At 38.9% G+C, this 6,259-nt stretch overlaps 1 pseudogene; it reads right to left on the bottom strand.

Annotated features, from left to right (window-relative positions):
* Positions 1 to 4,508: 4,508 nt before the first annotated feature.
* LOC102131085 (serine/threonine-protein phosphatase 2A 56 kDa regulatory subunit epsilon isoform-like) lies at positions 4,509 to 6,035 on the bottom strand (annotated as a pseudogene).
* Positions 6,036 to 6,259: the final 224 nt, after the last annotated feature.

The raw sequence follows: 6,259 nt of genomic DNA, 5'->3' as shown, positions 1-6,259 counted from the left end.
CCATAGTGCCCAGGGCTCAGTCCCCACCTGCCTTCTCTCTTTTATATTCACTTCCACACAGGAGATTTCATATACCCTAAGGCTTTCAATGTCATATATATTCATTGATGGATTCTAAATTAATACCCAACCTCTCCCCAAAACTGCAAGTACTTAATGTTACCACTTATATTAACAGGTAGCTTTATTTTATTTTATTTATTTATTTATTTTTGAGGCAAAGTCTCACTCTGTCATGCAGGCTGGAGTACAGTGGTGTGATCTCGGCTCACTGCATCCTCCACCTTCCAGATTCAAGCAATTCTCCTGCCTCAGCCTCCCAAGTATCTGGGACTACAGGTGCGCACCACCACATCCGGCTAATTCTTGTATTTTTTTTTTTTTGACTCTTCACTGCTTCTTTATTATGATGTACCCACAGTACAGAACTTCTCACACATCCGTGAAAGGGGAAGGTTACATTTCTTTTTGGGGAGCACCTTCATTTTTGTTTCTGTTACCACCTTGAAGAAAGCAAATCATTTCCAAAGAAGAACATTTTAAATTCCAAGTGTTTAAGACTCAGCTTGCATTTTGTTGTGTTTGAAAAGGACGTAGCATGTTTTAGCCAGAGGTGGAAGATAGTTTTGTGACATCTTAAGTTTGATGTGGATCAGAAGTCTTCACTGTCTGGTTGAACAGGTCTATAATTTTCATACGCAATTTTTCATGTCAAAACTGTTTCACTTTTAACCTGGGAGGCAGAGCTTGCAGTGAGCTGAGATCACATCACTGCACTACAGCCTGGGCAACAGAGTGAGACTCTGTCTCAAAAATAAATAAATAAATAAATAAATGTTTCATTTTTACCTCTACTCACAAAGAGATGCTGTTTAAACACACACACACACACACACACACACACACACACACACACACAGCTAAATTTAAAACCGATCATGAACCACAGCATTACTAACACAGAAAATGAACTTTCGCTGCCCTTTCCTGCTAAAACAATGAAATACTAAAATACCAAAAGATTTATGAAGCTAAAGTGAAGTCCTCAAACCAATAGCAACAGACATGTCATTATCATTATACTTCAGTAAAAAATCAGACAACAACCAGAAAATGCATTGGTAATATATATATTTGAAAGTTCAGGCCGGGCGTGGTGGCTCAAGCCTGTAATTCCAGCACTTTGGGAGGCCGAGACGGGCGGATCACGAGGTCAGGAGATCGAGACCATCCTGGCTAACATGGTGAAACCCCGTCTCTACTAAAAAATACAAAAAACTAGCCGGGCGAGGTGGCGGGCGCCTGTAGTCCCAGCTACTCGGGAGGCTGAGGCAGGAGAATGGCGTGAACCCGGGAGGCGGAGCTTGCAGTGAGCCGAGATCGCGCCACTGCACTCCAGCCTGGGCGACAGAGCGAGACTCCGTCTCAAAAAAAAAAAAAAAAAAAAAAAAAAAAAAGAAAGTTCATCATTGATTCATGAGGTTTGGATTACAATTTATTTACAATAAGTGAGTTCAAAAAAAGTAAAGAAAGAGGAAGGGAAGAGGGACGGAGGAAAAGAGAAGCTCAGAGAGAGAGAGAAAAAGAGAAAGATGGGGGAAGAAAGGAGGGAGGGAAGGAAGAAAAGGAAATCTATATTCGTAGACATCATAATATGGGATGTTTACTTCCAAGAGAGATACTATTGCTGCTATCGTGCACAAGAAGCAGCACAAATTCACATTCCGCTAGATCACAATTTGCTCAACTTTCTCTCAAGATGCACAATTCTTCTTTTAGATTTTCAAAATTAAATATAGAGGAATATAAAATGCAATGCCAATATACCTACTACAAAAATCCTTTGTGGCTCATTTCTTAACTCCACTCAGAGAAGCAGCTGAGCCAGAATATGAAAATAAAAATATTGATGTGCAAATAAAACATCAGTGATCATGTCTGGTGCCACCGTTTTGTTACAGGTGACTGTCACCTTATGATAACATTGGTAATAGCATCAAAAGAGAATCTCTTCATTTCCTGGGCAGGTCAGTGCATCCAATTAAAAGGAAAAAAGGAAAACGAGGGAAAAAAAAACACCCCAAACCTCCCAAAACTCTAAACACTTAAAAATGCCAGTAACATCCATACATCCCTTTCCCATCCCACCCTCATCCCCACAAAAAATAAAAAAGCTTTTAAAGCTCTAAATATACTTTTTTTGTTGTTTCTTTCCATAGTGTGATTGAGCCTAAGCCTATACATTTAAGTATAGCAGGTGCAATTACAAGCAAGTCCTGGCTCTGCACCCTGGACTATCCCACGCATAGGAGGTACAAAATAAATTAAACCCTTTCATTTGGGCAAACAAGCCCAAGATGAAGGAGCATAACCCTGCTTGTGAGTGTCCAGTGGCATCGAGGGTATTATTTATTTCTTATTTTTTTATTTTTTCTTTTCTCTTATAAAAAGCAGTCAAGGCCGGGCGCGGTGGCTCAAGCCTGTAATCCCAGCACTTTGGGAGGCCGAGGCGGGCGGATCACAAGGTCAGGAGATCGAGACCACAGTGAAACCCCGTCTCTACTAAAAATACAAAAAAAAAATTAGCCGGGCGCGGTGGCGGGCGCCTGTAGTCCCAGCTACTCAGGAGGCTGAGGCAGGAGAATGGCGGGAACCCGGGAGGCGGAGCTTGCAGTGAGCCGAGATCGCGCCACTGCACTCCAGCCTGGGCAACAGCGTGAGACTCCGTCTCAAAAAAAAATAAATAAATAAAAATAAAAAATAAAAAGCAGTCAAATGTTAGGGAGAGCAACATATAATAAAATTCAAAAAGACAAAAACTCAACACTGAAGGAAAACAACTGAGGATACTTGCACAATGAGAAAAAGAAATGCATGCTTGATTCAAAGCATGAGATGGGAGAATTCACTCACATAATTGTTCTAGGCCCACAGCCTAAGGCCTCAGCATCCTTCTAAACCACAGGGTTGTGTGTATTTTTCTCTTCCAAAGACACTCTTAATCCTATCCCTGAAACCCATATGGTAAGGATAAGGTTGGAGTGATCATCACTCGCTAACTACAGTATTTGCTATTTTAAAACTTATGTTTATATATAGTTCTGGAAATTATGAAGCAAACAAAATATAACACAAAGATGCATTTGTCACAATTAACTCAAGTTGCAGCAACAGCAGAATTGTGGGAATGGGCAGAGAGAGAGGGCTGCTGCAAATGCAGCAAGTAAGTCCTGAAATATGTCACATAGTGCAACAGTCAGATTACCTCAGTTACTCTGTGTCACCGCACACAACATGACTAATGTCAGGCTGTCACTTTCCATTAAAAAAGAAAAAGACAATGTTCCTTCACAGAAGTTGCCCTATGAATTTTAGACATATAGCTTTGATTCTTTAAATATGTCTAAAATTTGGCTTTATTCTTCTCAGTTTGGAATGATCAACATACAAAATTGACATCAGGGAGGATAGCTGTAAGCGTTCACCTTTACTCTCGAAGACAGGGTAAGGTGCAAAAAAGGATCCCGGCCTTTCTCATTTCAAATGACTGCATTTCCTCCCAATGGACAGAGATTCTTCATAAACCTGTGATTTTAATGTCTTCTACCGAAAAAGATGAATTAACAGCAAACAAAAGTTTACACCATCAAAAATAGATATAACGCGGAGTTGAACCTAAAGGGCTAAAATGACAAGGACTAAAAAGAAGAAGATTCGTTACAAATTTATTTTTTATCACTTTGTTCCAGCATTTTTAAAGTCAGTTGTTTTGTCTTTGGCAGCCTCTGCCAACCTTACAGTGAATCCCCATCAATGTTCTTTTTAAAAAAAAAAATCTATTAATTCCATTAAACCATGTTGTGTCTAGTGTTGCATATGACTTTTTTTTTACTGCTGGTTTTTTTTTTTTAAGGAATTAACGATGCCAGTTTTGTTTTTGTTTTTGTTTTTTTTTATTTTACAAAGTTACTGAGATAACAATATCCATAAATAGCTGACTCTTACGCACACACTGTGACCTGATAATCCTGAAAAACTTTATGGGAGAGAAAGTCAGCAGCTTTTTTTCCTTTTTCTTGAAAACAATAAAACTTCACATTCTGCTTTATATTTCAATGTAAGGAAGAAAATATACAAGCCCATATTTATATTGTATTTCAACGCAGGAACATAGAATCAGCTCTATACCATGAATACTGCTGGAAGTGATGGTTTAGGATTACCAGCTCACTGCTGCCATGTCCATAACAAGCAAACGCATCCTGGAAATAACTCAAACATATATCTTTCAGTATGCAATAATGCAACTGCATTAGGTAAGTACATACTGTACACAAGTTTTATTAGCAGTTTACCTACCCTAGAACATCTCTGGTATATGTGTTCAATGATACATGCAGCTAATACTGGTAGGTACTGAAATCTGTGATGTCCCAGTGCCTGTTTTCAAAGGATTCAAGCCATTGATTTGGATTCACCATAAACTGATGCATGAATTCAAAATTCCCTTCCCTACTATGTTTATCACCTCTTCTCTTTTAACTCCTAATTTTAAAACTAAAGGAGTACCAGGACTACCTGGTTACTGGAAAGATGTTCACCCCAGTAAACAGAACTTTTATCAGGGACCTTTATAATTCATGACTCCATTCCACGTGGACATTCAACTCAGGAAGATGTGCAAAAGAAAAAGATGTCAAATTACAGTCAAGTTATCCAGAGGAGGATGTTACACAAACTTATAAGGAAATGACAGTCTTTTTTTCTTCCTTTACTATAAATACATTTAACAGCTTAGCAGAAAGACAAGCTAAATTTAAGATTGTTCACATTTGAAAATTGTATCATACTCTCTGCGAGTGATAAAGAACTCCCAATAATGGAATTTTAACATAGCAATTTCATTAACAAATCTTTGAAGCCCGATTTTTTTAAGAGGGTTAGAACAGTGATTATGTTTGCAAAGTTTTGAGAAGTCCATCTGCTGTCCAAACTGTGGATTGAAGTCCTTATTTTTTTTCCTTTACTTAGAGACAGGTATATACAGTGCTGTTGTAAAAATGAAACAAATGCAAAATCTACTGTGAAGTTGCACAATACAGAAAACTGTTGCTCCATCTTCTGCTACATAAATGTGTGACTCCACCAATTAGCAATGTTGCTGTCATTGTTTTTGTTACGTTGGAATTATTCCATCACATCTAAGACCTCTCTTTAACTCCAGATCTTCCCATTTTTTCCACAATTCTTCAGCTCCTTTTCTTTCTTTTTCTCACGCTGACGATCTGACTTGTATGTGGCTGTCAGCTCGTCAAACACGGTGCTGTTCATTTCTATAAATGCCTTCAACACATTGTACACCAACGCCACAATAGCCGGATTCCAAGGTTCTTTCGAAATCCTGTAAAGCCTGGAAAACATGATGCGAAGGATGACGTTAGAGTTTTCTTCTATCAAACTCATGATGAATTCATTATTCCAATACTAGAGTGCTCTTTCTGCCACCTGAAAATGAGGGCTGGATCCACACTTGGTGATTTGTTTGAACAAAGGTTCTTGGATTTTAACACATTGTGAAGGTTCAATCACATCCAGTATTTCTTCCAGTGCCCTAAGGAACATGACCTCTTTCTGACTACATGTTTTAGACCAAAACTTCATTAACCCCCTGATAACTGGTTCTGTGAGTGAAGGATCTTTCTCCAGAAACTGCACTATACAATATGCCAGCTGTGCATGGCAGAGTGAGAAGCTCCTGACAGTGTGTCAGGGGACCAATACTTTCACCGGAAACTGTGTTCTGCCTGAAGAGGTAAAGCAAAGCCATTGATAATACTTTCTAGTATTGCCAGCAGTTCAGCTACACCATTGAAGTGTTCTGTTTCATAAACAAACCTTAGGAAAATATTGTTAATCTGTTTTCAGATGAATGCTCTAAGACTGAGAAACTTGCCATAAATTCTGTGTAAGACTGTTTTAAAGTAGTCCCATTCCCGAGGGTCTTCGCTGTCAAATAGCTCCAGAAGTGAGATCATCAGGCAATTTTCCAAGCAATCTACTTATTAATCCTCCCGAGGAGGTGTAGTTTTGTCCCCCTTTTACAGAAGAGGAAACTGGGGCACATAAGGGTTAATGAATGTGCCCATGGTCTCACAGCTAATAGGTGGTAAAGTTAGAATTTGAACCCCAGCAGTTAAGGCCAAAAGTCCATGATCTCAACCACTACACTATACTACCTACTGATATTCCAAATACCATT

The sequence above is a fragment of the Macaca fascicularis genome, chromosome 3 (assembly GCF_037993035.2).
Source record: "Macaca fascicularis isolate 582-1 chromosome 3, T2T-MFA8v1.1".
NCBI classification, from domain to species: domain Eukaryota; kingdom Metazoa; phylum Chordata; class Mammalia; order Primates; family Cercopithecidae; genus Macaca; species Macaca fascicularis.
This window is presented reverse-complemented; position numbering and strand designations above follow the sequence as displayed.